Source organism: Tiliqua scincoides, chromosome 4 (genome assembly GCF_035046505.1).
Source record: "Tiliqua scincoides isolate rTilSci1 chromosome 4, rTilSci1.hap2, whole genome shotgun sequence".
In the NCBI taxonomy this organism is placed as follows: domain Eukaryota; kingdom Metazoa; phylum Chordata; class Lepidosauria; order Squamata; family Scincidae; genus Tiliqua; species Tiliqua scincoides.
This window is the reverse complement of record NC_089824.1, coordinates 11527931-11540922: the sequence shown is the minus strand read 5'-3', so window position 1 is coordinate 11540922 and position 12992 is coordinate 11527931. Positions and strand designations below refer to the sequence as shown.

The 12992-nt window shown below is 46.4% G+C and overlaps 1 pseudogene; it reads right to left on the bottom strand.

Moving 5' to 3' along the window:
* Window positions 1-10318: 10318 nt before the first annotated feature.
* LOC136650605 (5S ribosomal RNA) lies at window positions 10319-10439 on the bottom strand (annotated as a pseudogene).
* Window positions 10440-12992: the final 2553 nt, after the last annotated feature.

The following is a 12992-nucleotide window of genomic DNA, read 5'->3' as shown; positions in this document are numbered from 1 at the left end:
AAATTTTAATTTCCTGCGAGTCATCGATCTCAGCAAGGCAACCAGGGAGCTTCCTTGAAGCGGGCGCAATTTGCATCTTCTTCCATCTCTGAGTAAAATAAAACTGTTAGGAGAGGGGGAAAAAACAAAATAAAACACAAGAGGACTGGATATTTAAACCCTTATCTGCCAACATGCTCTCACCCACAGGTTAACCTCAGCAGGCTTTGCAAGAACCCTTCTTGTGAAAGCAGCAGCCCCTAAACCAATTCTGAACATTCAGAGTCATGTACATGTTGCAGACCATACACAAAGCGGACTCCTGATGGGCTTTAATCCTCCTTCTCTGGGCCCCCTGGGAATGCATTTTGACATCTTGCAATGTTCTGAAGAGCTTCTTCATAAAACTGGAGAGGTTTGATTTTAAATGAGGTGGGTGGAGGATGGAAAACCTGAAGAGGCAGAGCAGGCATCAAAAATGCATCTAGGCATCTTTAGGTGACACCTGGGGGCTCTGAACTGAATTGGCTGAGCAGCCCTCACCATATCTTCACTGTCCTTCAAGGCTTCTGATGATGCCTCTCTGGTGGAGGGACAATGGTGCACTTATCTGTGGGTGATAATGCAGATGACACAACTCAGATGGGCTGCACCTTCAAATTGCAACGACCTCTGTCCTCCAGCCACAGGGCCTCTGAGAGGAATTTTATTAGGTGGTACAAAGTTTCTTTTGGGCCCCTTTGCAAAAGGGTGTGTGTGTGTGAAACAGCAGGGGAGGGTGGTGAAGGGTGAGCAGAATAGGGGCAGGGAGGGGCGAAGCAGGGTGAGGGGAGGGGACAGACAGCTGGAAAAATCTTTGGAGCCCAGTTCTACCCACCCATGTGGCATCAGCAGTGTCCCCAGCATCCCCATTCATGGTAGCGTCCCCAGCATCCCGTACGGGCAACAGGTCTGAGTAGATAGGGAAATGTGAAATGCCAGGAAATGTCTGAGCCCCCTCCTTTGGCTCCTGGGCCCCCCCTTTTGACTCTGGGCCTGGGTACAAATTACTCCCTTTACCCCCCCTCTCCTAGGCTCTGGGCCACGGTCCCTTCTGAACCTGCCCCTTCTGTTTGGATAGTCCTTGAGACCCTCCTCTGACTTGCAAGCAGTTGAAGCCTCATTTGGTTGATGTGGTAGAGAAGGCCTTTTCCTATGAAACTCCTTACTTAGGGAAATCTGCTTTGCTGCTCTCAGTTGGCAAAGGTTTAGAACTCTTGGGTTTTCTTAAGTCACATCCTGAATGGGCCGATTGCCTGTGTGATGCCTCCTCCTTTGCAGCCCTTCCTCTTAAAACCACATTTTCTGTGACGTCTTTGGCACAGCCTCTTCGAACTGGTTCCCTGCTCTCGCAAAGGACATGATCTGGGGAATAGTTTCATTTGCTTCCCCAGTTTATCCTGCTTTCCCCCTCACTCGGTTGTCTCGACCATGTGTCAATATACAGAAGAACAATTTTCAACTGGTGTGCCATGGCACATAGGTGTGCCTCAGATGTGCCACTGGCTTTACACACTGAGGGTACAATCCTAACCAGGTCTACTCAGATGTAAGTGCTATTTTGTTCAATGGGGCTTACTCTCAGGAAAGTGTGCTTAGGATTGCAGCCTGGGTTACTATTGCTACAAACTGTTACTTTAAAATCAGGTTCTCATGTTGGGATTATTTCTGGTTCTGTATCAGCAGTGGCCTGGGTTTTTTTTTTGCCCAGCTAAGCTGGGCTAAGCCAGCTGCATCCTTTCCTGCCTCAGTCAGATCTGACAGCGATCGCCCATTCTCTCTGTGTGGCTGGACTTGAAGGCCACCTGGGACCACCAGCGCATGCAGAATGTGACTGCACAGTTACGGAAGAGCACGAGGCACAGAGAGCATAACATGCATGAGCTATGTCACCTACGTTGGCTGCCAGTGCATGTCTCAGCCCATGTCAAAGTTGCTGCTTTAAGCAATTTTTCTGCCCAATGTTGCATTTACACAACAGGGATCAAATGTGTACACCTGTGGGATGGGCAGAAATAGGTTAACCTTCAAAGTTAAATGGCATGGGACCAGAGAATATAAAGGACCACTTTCCCTTGCATAACACTGCCCACCCCAGGTTATCTGAAACATCTGTCCTGCAAGTTCCAGCACTGGTGGAAGTCTGCCTAGTGGTGAGCTCAGTGGCCCAGCTGCCTTCCAGTTGGAGACTGTTCTCCTCATTGGTCATGCCCAGGTGTTTATAGCTGCCAACTAGTGAATTTGGCAATGGATTTCTGTAGATAGCGCCTGATACAGTGGTAGACATGAGTTTTGACCAGACTCAGGTGCTATCTACAGAAAACCATTACTAAACTTGCATCTATAGAGAAGCAACAGAAATACTAAGGAATAGACACAATATGAATAGAAAGGAGTAAACGATAAGTATCAGTGATGCCTGGCTCCCAGCCCTTAAGATCACATAGTAAAGAAAGAGACAAAGGTGAGAGAAAAATGGTGCTGTCACTTTAACCCATTTCTGCCGAGCCCACAGGTGTGACATCCACTAAAGCCTAGCCCATAGGGGGACATCCACTAAAGTTGAGTGTTGGGAGAGTTAGGACAGACAGAAGAAAATACTTTTTTACCCAGTGTGTAATTAGTCTGTGGAACTCTTTGCCACAGGAAGTAGTGATGGCATCTTGCCTAGATGCCTTTAAGAGGGGATTGGACAGATTTCTGGAGGAAAAGTTCATTATGGGTTACAAGTCATAGTAGGTATGTGCAAGCTCTTGGTTTTAGAGGCAAGCTACCTCAGATTGCCAGATGCAGGGGTGGTCACCAGGACGCAGGTTGTGCTCCCTGAAGCATTTGGTGGGCCACTGTGAGATACAGGAAGCTGGACTAGATGAGTCTAGATAGAAATAATATTTTATTTATTTATAAGTGATAATAACCAGAAAAAAGACCCTCAAGCATTTATCTCCCTATATTTACACATGCTTGCAAGCTGCAGGAGCTCACCTCTTTGTAAGGTAATTAGCAGCTGCAGTGTCTTATTTCTGAATAGTTTCAGGGCTTGAGGAAATTATCTGATCATTCCATCAGCCTTTGGTAACCCACCAAAAATCCGGCACTGCACTGGGTGACATGCATGGAGGGGGTGACATTACTACTCCCCAAAATTTTTAAAATCTTTGTATTTTTGAATAATACCATCATATTATGTATCAATCGATGGGTAATTTCATGCAGAATGCAATGAAACAAATCATGCTGAAATATCTATTTGATCAAAAGTTATAGCCAAAAAACCAGTGGTGGTGGGGCCATGGTATATCAGCACGCCCACCACCTGGAGTGTTGCCCCACCCACTGCATGGGAGGAGGTTCATCACACAGGTGACACACGGGCCTCCTGTATTGGGTGATGCAAACCCCAGTGATGCCAAAGCTGACTGCTATAATCGGCTCCTTGAACATTGGACTGACATTGCTCTGCCATCGAGGTTGGTCCCATTGCTCCATGAACCACAGGCTGTGACTGTGAAAGATGCAGGAAGTCCTTTGCTGAGATGCCTGGCATCAGTCTGGGAAACATTTTCCAGACTCACAAAGAGAGTCTGGTCCAACAAGAAGCTGACGGAACATACCAAGATCCAGGTCTACAGAGCTTGCGTCCTGAGTACACTTCTGTACTGCAGCGAGTCATGGACTCTTCGCTCACAACAGGAGAGGAAACTGAACGCATTCCACATGCGCTGCCTCCGACGCATCCTCGGCATCACCTTGCAGGACAAAGTTCCAAACAACACAGTCCTGGAAGGAGCTGGAATCTCTAGCATGTATGCACTGCTGAAACAGAGATGCCTGCGTTGGCTTGGTCATGTAGTGAGAATGGATGATGGCCGGATCCCAAAGGATCTCCTCTATGGAGAACTCATGCAAGGAAAGCGCCCTACAGGTAGACCACAGCTGCGATACAAGGACATCTGCAAGAGGGATCTGAAGGCCTTAGGAGTGGACCTCAACAGGTGGGAAACCCTGGCCTCTGAGTGTCCCGCTTGGAGGCAGGCTGTGCAGCATGGCCTTTCCCAGTTTGAAGAGACACTTGGCCAACAGACTGAGGCAAAGAGGCAAAGAAGAAGGCCCATAGCCAGGGAGACAGACCAGGGACAGACTGCACTTGCTCCTAGTGTGGAAGGGATTGTCACTCCCGAATCGGCCTTTTCCGCCACACTAGACGCTGTTCCAGAACCACTATCCAGAGCGCGATACCATAGTCTTTCGAGACTGAAGGTTGCCAACTGATTGTGTTGGGATTGGATAGAGGGCACCTGTCTTTCTTCAAAAAGGGAGCGGCTCAAGGGGAGGGGGCTTCACTGGGCTTTAGAAAAGAAATGAGCAATCTCTTGATTTACCATCATGCTGACATCTAGCTCTTAATTTCAAATAAGTGAGGTTTGTTAATTGGAAACCATTTCTCTCCGTGTGCAAAGCCAATGAATTACAGTTAATGGGGCTCTGTGGAGCATTTGTTTCAAATAATATATCTGTTTATCTTCGGCAGTTCCTTTCTTCCTCCGAAGCACTTAAAAACAAAATTGCTTTTTTTGAAGCTGGAATTATTTTCCAATTAGCCAGCACTGATTTCTTAATCTCTGGGTGATCCATGGGAACAATGATTGAAAGAGGGAGGCTTTTTTCCCCCATGTCTCATTATCGGGATGAGCCAACCAATAGCACTGCTGTACTCTGGCACCAAGGCTGCCTTTATTAGTACATTCTGCATCCCACATTAATGTAAATATTGTGATTAATATGCAAAAGTATGTGTTTTTTTTTTTGTAAGATGACCTAAATTATCTCTCTAACCACAGCCCCTTCCAGCTGACTTTAACTGGATTTCAGTGGCACAGTGTGACATTCTGATGGCACCCTCTTTGCTTATAGGGGAAAATAGCCTTGCTCCAGAGGGAGGGGTTAGCTGTGCTGCTGTCCTTCTCTATTAACCGGGACAGCACTGTCTGAGCAAACTTAAGGTCTGTTAATGGTCCAATGGTGAAAGTGTGAAGATGCTGGCAGAAATGATGTGCTGCCAGCAAGCTCAGTGAGGCCCTAATGGCTAGTGGCTGCATACACAGGCTGATGGAGGGGCCACCATCTGCTAGAGCCAGTGAGTTGGTTGTGGGAGCAGATGGTGGGAGGAATGGGACATTTCTGGGTGGGGAGGGTGGAGGAGCCAGGAGCAGGGAAGTGGCAGGAGAGGGCGGATCCAGCAGCAATGGTGTGGGCCAGATTTTGCCTACTATTTGTAAACCTCCTGACTCCTTTTCCCTCCTTGGATTTATGCCACCGAAATAGGTGGTTATGTCCGAGGAGATCCACAGGCAGTCTACGCAGGGGTAAGGCAAAATGAGGAAGTCTACGCAGGGGTAAAGCTTCATGAGGAAGCTGCTTGAATCATTCACTAATGAGGCTATACTATGTCTCCAAAATTAGACGTGAAAGGGCAAAACGGATGCCATTTTTGGAATCGGCACCCCAAATTCATACCAAACCACCATAAAGTTTGGGAAAAACTTTTCTGACCCTCAATTTGTTAGGCCTGTGTTATGGCACTTACCATGTCATGTCGAAGTTGACCCTTAGAAGAAACATTGAGTGCAGCACAGAGGGAGCACCTCTGTCTGTGTGCCACATGCAACAGAGATAAGCCCAGTCTGCAGAATCAAGCTCCCAAGTTTGTTTTTAGAGCAAGTCAATGTGTCAAATGCAAACTTGGCTGTGTTGCTGTGACTTTGCAAAAACTCTAACGGTAGTTGCTATGGAGAAACCTTTGCTTCTGACAAGGCTGAAAACACAGAAAAGAAACTGGTGGTAGGAAGCGTATTTGGAAATGCATTTGACGTGGCGAGCTGCAGTTTGCTATCGAGATGTTGGTTGAGACAAGTTTTTTCTTTTTTCTTTTTTCAGTGTAGATGCCCCAGCTGGGAGATGAAGACTCTTTTCCGCACATAAATAATGTGGGCAGAATGTATGACTCTCACCGCCTGGAATTCCTCCCTGCTTATTCTACCAAAGTCAATGGAAAATTGCAGAGAAGGCTTGGAAAAGCTCTGTGGCATTTTGACACTTGAGCAGATGGGAGAATATGGGAAGGGAAAAGGGACTTTGTTAAGGAACGGAAAATCTTGGCTGGAGGCATCCAAGAAATCAGGTTTTTTTAAAAAACCCAACAAATTGAACTGTTTTTCCCCCCCATGTTTGAAAACATACAACAATGCCTTCTTTCTAATGTCATCATGTCTACTCAGCATTTCCTAAATATGAATTGAGTTGCGTATTGCAATTCTGCGCAGAATTACTCAGAAGTGAGACCCACTGCGTTTAATGGGACTTACTCCCAAGTGTGCAAAAGATTATAGCTTTACAGTGGAATAACTGTATGTAGGATTGCAGCCTTAATCTCCCTAGATCAATTCTAATGCTGTTCGCTGACCCATAATGAAGGTTAATTTAGATATGCAGTCTTTTCAGGGAGCAAACACTACAAATGGATATTTTTCCATGCATAGATCCACATGTACTCATTCTTCCGAACATGGGTTCTATGATGCAAATGTTAATATCTACCACGCCCACCTATGGGGAAATGCCACTTGTTTTATAGAAACTGATTGACGGCCCAATCCTATCAAAAGGAAGTGTTGGCAAAACACATGTTCCACAGGTCCTGGCTGCTGCAAAGCACCATAAAGCACTTTGTGGCAATCTGCTGGTGTGCTGATGGGAAGGGCAGAGGAAAATTAATATTTGCTTCAGATGTCACTTTTTTGAAATTGACCCCATTCACACATGCAATCATCTGATTTTGCCTTTGTCAAGGAAATAACAACAGTTGTGTGTGAACCATGAGGGCCGCTTACAGCCCAATCCTATGATGTCTACTCAGAAGTAAGTCCCATTAGAGTCAATGGGGCTTACTCCCAGGAAAGTGTGGATAGGATTGAGCTGACAGTTATGTTTCAACACAACTGGTGGTCACTGGCGTCGCTAGGGGGTGCGGGGGGGTGTGGGCCACGCCGGGGGGGTGACACGCCCAGGGGAGGACGTGCTAACATCGGGCTTTAGGAGCTACCATGTCATGCCATACACCGTTGGATGCAGAATTCCCAGCTGAATGCAAGAAACAGAATTGAAATCGCTCCTTTCGTTCAAATGTTATGCCCAAAAAATCGGAAGGAAAAAATGCATTGATCCCTATGGAAAGTGAAAGTGAGCTGTATCGCGTGTTTACTCGTGTGTAGGCATACTTGCCATAGTCTGTCGGAAAGGGCAGGCTGAGAGGAATCCAACGACATCACAATGGTCCTGATCCAATGAATGCAGCCCCCAAAACACCTGAGAAGGAGGTCCCTCCCTCCTGCAGTCTATTGAGCTCTATGGAAAGCGAAGCAGCCTCATGGTTGCATTTACTCACGAGTGGGCAGACGTGCCTTGGCTTGTGATCAGGCCAGGCAAAGGGGAATGTGAGACCACCAGAAGGAGTGCAACAAATGCTCCAGAAGGCAGCCTCCCCCCCACTTAAAAGGACAAAAAAGTGGCTTGAACTGGTAAGGGGAAAGTTTTCTATTTTGCACTTGCAAAGCCAGATGGGCCTTTACACTGATATGCTTGAAATAGAAGAACTTTAAACTGGGCACTGGGCACTGGGGAGGGCTGGAAAACTCACTGATTCTTTTGGGGGGTTGTTATTGCAAGCAGACTACAGAGTAAGCTCCATTGACCACTATGGGACATACTTCTGAGTAGATATGCATAGGCTGGAGCTCACAGGCTGCAATTCTACCCACACTTTCCTGAGAGTAAGCCCCATTGACCACTATGGGACTTACTTCTGAGTAGACATGCATAGGATTGGGCTCACAGGCTGCAATCCCACCCACACTTTCCTGAGAGTAAGTCCCATTGACCACAACAGGACTTACTTCAGAGTAGATTCACTTGGTGGAACAGGACTGGCTCCCCCTTATTTAATTATTTCTTTTATTTTAATTTAATTATTTATAATTATTTATTTTAATTTGCTTGATGATGTCACTTCTGGCCATGACATCACTTCCAGTGGGTCCTGGACAGATTGTCATTCTAAAAAGTGGGTCCCAGTGCTAAAAAATTTGAGAACTGCTGCAATAAGGTGTTAGTAAGTTGATGTGGGTGTGTCTGTGACTCTACAAGTTTTCAAAATCACTAAAATCAGTGTTTGGAGGAATAATACCATCATGTTATATATCAAACAATGCGTAATTTCATGCAGAATGCAATGAAACAAGCCACATTGAAATATCTGTGTTCAATCAAAAGGTACAGCCAAAAAAACCAGTGGGGGTAGGGCGATGATACATCACCATGCCCACCACCTGGGGCGTTGCTCCACCCACTGCATGGGGTGATGCGCAGGCCTCCCACATCAGGTGACACGAATCCTAGTGATGCCACTGCTGGTGGTGGAGACAGCAGCAAGGAGTCACAATTTCTTACCCAGATACATATCAAACCTCATTTGCTTCCTTACCAAGGAGCAGAAGTTCCCAAGAATAATTCTTCACACACAGCAAATCCACATTTATTTAGTTTGAGCGGTTGAGTTTCTAGGCAATTCTCAGTAGAGTACAAGCACAGCTTCTAACAATTGAGCAGACACCCAGTCTTTGTGGGATCTTGTACCACCACAGCTGGAGAATACATAAAAATAATTCTTAACATACATTTTTTGTGTGTGGTTACGGCTGTTGGTGTATATTTGTGACATATTCTAAGCGTTCCAAGACATTCACAAGAGCGATCTCAATCCTGTTGAGTACAGTGGTACATTTTGAAGTGTAGAAGCTCTCAGGATGCGGCCCATAGCCACATCCTCGCACCACATGCCTCTCAAACTACAGGGTGTGTCAAAAAAATGTGCACACATTTTAAGGAGCTGTAATTCCTATGTAGTTCATTATAGAAAGAGTGCAGCACTCAAACATCTAAGGGAAGTATTTGAAGACCTGTGTGGAAGCTTCCCAGCAGATACATTGGTGGATGTCTGCAGATCCCTTAGGGCTCAATCCTATCTAACTTTCCAGTACTGATGCAGCTGTGCCAATGGGGCTTGCACTGCATCCTGTGGTGGAGGGGCAATCACAGAGGCCTCCTCAAGATAAGGGAATACTTTTTTCCCTTACCTGGGGGCTGCATTGTGGCTGCATCAGCACTGGAAAGTTGGATAGGATTGGGCCCTTAGTCAATGCTGCCAGTGGTGTATAGACTCTAATGGGGAACATTTCCAGGACTTAGTTAGCGGATTAGTAAATGAATTAGACTAACAAAAACTGTTTCTTGAGTTACTGACCCATCTAGGATTGTTCAGGTCATTCACATTTGCAAGGGCTCTGCTGCAAAACATTTTGTGTGTTGATTTTGCATTGTTTTATGTTTTTACTGAGAACTGCCTTGTGTGGACTTTCAAGACAGAACGTGGAATATAAGTATATTAAATAAACGAATTACATAAAAGTGAAATGGCTTCCTTCCATGCACTCACATGGCCTGTTTCATGCTGAGGCCTTCTGGGTTTGCCTCTTGAAGAGGCAATTCACAGCAGGGGCTTGTGGAGCTCTGTACTGGTATCTTTGCAGCTGGCACATCTTGATGAAATTAAGAGCATTCTTTCTTTGAAGAAAGAAAAAAAAGGAAAAAAAAAACATATATTGTCTCTAATTTGCTGGAGAACCGTTGATATATTAATCACAACGTTTTGCCTTTTCCTTCCCCTTGCACGGTTGCTCGGCTTGGTGCCAAGTCTGCTTCCTCTTTGGCGTGGGCCGCTCCGTTTACTCCTGGCTGTCCTCGTCCTTTGACTGTTGTTCGGCTTCCTCTTCGCATAATGATGGCTTGCGGGATCTGTCACAAAGCAAATTACTAGCTGTGGGGTACAATCACTCAGCTATGAAGGGCTGATTTGTCCTAGCTGCTCTCATATCCAAGTCCTTTTACAAATCTAAAAAAGGAAACCCGCCAGGAGGATCTCCTTGGCCACACACAGTTGACAAATTGACACCATTACACTGCACATTGATATGTGTCTATGTGAGATATAAGGCTGGCATGGCCACTGTAGCCAACCCTGGTGCCCACCCCTCTAGAATCTGCTAGTTTTTGTGTAGTATTAAATCCCCATGGCAGTATACTCACTGCCAGCTAACCTGGGTGACTGCAAAGGACAGGAATCTCCACCGAGGAAGCAGCATCCAGCACTGTGGAAGTGACCAGACCTGAATCAATCATACAAGTGACCAGACCAGCACCCGGTATTCCCAGGCAGTCTCCCATCCAAGTACTAACCAGGCCTGACCCTGCTTAGCTTCCAAGATCAGATGAGATTGGGCATGTGCAGGGTAACAGTTGCTGTCTGTAGTAACAAATTGTCTGTTCTTGTTCCTCCACCTGCTCTGGTCATGACCAATAGTGGAGATGGCAGTTTCCGGGGGGGGGGGGAGCATTCTGAGATCCTGGCCCCCGGCAGCACTTAGGGCAGGATCACAATTTCATCCCAACATTTCCAAACATTTGGGTCGCTGAGCTCCATGCTGCATGAGCTAATTGGGAGGTGTGTGGCCATGCCATCTTGCACCTTAGAGGGAACCCCAGTCATGTCTTGTTTGACCCTGAGTAAGAGCACGCCTTCAGAAGGTAATTTAAAGAAGCCCCCTTGATTCCAGTAGGAGAGTGCAGCAGCTCATAGATGAGCCTCAGTGGGGTGTATACTGTTAATTCCTCCGTGGTAGAAGTCACAACACACTTTCTTCATAAGCAGTCATCTGCTTGGCATCCTGGGGCACGTAATCTGTTACTTGCAATCTCTGGTTGCAGCCAAGCCTCCTTCTCCTCTTGTGTCTTCTCTAGTGACGTCCAAGGAGAACAGTGTCACGTATCAAGGTCTGGGTCCTCTGATGTTGCTAATTTTATGCTTTGAGCGGAGAGCTAGACCAAGAAGAGCCAGCTTCAGAAAAAGCAATCTAGTTAGGCTCCATCCTGCATTCTAATAATCCTTTCCAGTTCATTGAAGGAACCTCTGTGTTTGTCCTTCGAAATTCTGGTTGTGCCATTTGCAAAACACGGTGTGTGCATCTTTGTCTCAAGAAAATTACAGGCTGCGGAGAGCGCTTTGCTCTTTCTCAAGGCTGTGGCTGGTCATAAAATGAATGGTTGATTCAAGCAAGGCCACTCCTGGTAGCTGAATTTTGCGGCTTACTCAGTGGTGGGAAGGTCCAGGGTCATTTCCTTGAGAGGAGAGCAGAGGAGAGCTATCTGCTGTTTTGGTAACTTTATTTTATTTTTCACATTTTTATACCACCCTTCCTCCAAAGAGCTTAGGGCCCCTCTTTTCATCCTTACAACAACCCTATGAGGTAGGTGAGGCTGAGAGAAACTGACTGGCCCAAGGTCACCCAGGAAGCTTCATGGGAGATTTGAACCTGAATCTTCCAGGTCTAAGTCCACCTCCCAAACCACTACGCCATTAACAAGTGCAACAAATGACTATGCAGGCAAAAAGTATTTGTGTTGAAAGCTCCTTCAGTCTTCCCAAAAGCAAACAGAATCCCCCCCCCCCCCGCCTTCTTGCCATCCAACTACAGAACTCAGGCTCTTGGACTGGCTCCATTGCAGCTACCAAAGTGTTTCTATCCAGTTTCCAGACCCAAACAGGTGTGTGTGCGCGCTGTAGCTAGTAGCCACCAGCTGTCAAGGCTCATTGAAGCGACAATTTTCTAGCCTTCAGTGCCAGTTAAAGGATGCATCTTTTTCTATTAGTTACACAAAAGCTTAGAGATGGTTTGGTCTTCACTTGATACAATCATACCTTTTCCCCCACAGTTGGGTAAAGTTCTGACAGCATTATTATTGGGGTTCCAACTTGCACCCCAAGAAGATACATTGATTTCAGTGAAGCTGTTACAGCCCAGGCCATATTTAGTAAAGAGGATGTGGAAGACTTCAGTACTGAGGAGTCTTTCTAGATACCAGGGCAGTGGCATAGCTAGAGGGGATGCAAGGCACTAAGTTTTGCAGGAGGCCTCAGCACAGCATGCAAGGGGCCCCTCCTCTTCTAAGCCATTCCAGGCATACACCTCCATTTTGCTCCCAATGCCTGGAATGGCTTCGAAGAGGAAGGGCCCCTTGAATGCTGTGCTGAGGCTCCCTGGAAAACCTAAGTGATTTGCACCCCCTCTAACTATGCTACTGTACCAGTGCACATCTTCCTTTGCTTAAGTTGCCCCTCAGGATACCAAATACAGTATGAAAATAATAGTTATGCTCTGATTTAAAGGCCGGGCATGGAATGTCCCTTCTCCCCAAGTCATCCAAAATGTTTTCAGCTTTCCAAACTCAAGGGAATTTCAAAAACAGCCTCGGTTCTGATTCTCACTGAACACGGCAAGCATGTTTGATGCGTGGATACTGGTATTTGCAGTCCATGAGTAGGAGGTCTGTTTCTGGATGCTTGTACAGACACCATCAACTATGGCTCCCTAGCACAACTTCACCACACACTGTTGTCAACCACTTAAAGGGCATTTGGTAGTTTTTCTACTTCTTCAATTAATTAGAATAGAGCTTGCATCCTGAGTACACTTCTGTACTGCAGCGAGTCACGGACACTTCACTCACAACAGGAGAGGAAACTGAACACTTTCCACATGCGCTGCCTCCGACGTATTCTCGGCATCACCTGGCAGGACAAAGTTCCAAACAACACAGTCCTGGAACATGCTGGAATCCCTAGCATGTATGCACTGTTGAAACAGAGACGCCTGCGTTGGCTCGGTCATGTCGTGAGAATGGTTGATGGCCAGATCCCAAAGGATCTCCTCTATGGAGAACTCGTGCAAGGAAAGCACCCTACAGGTAGACCACAGCTGCGATACAAGGACATCTGCAAGAGGGATCTGAAGGCCTTAGGAGTG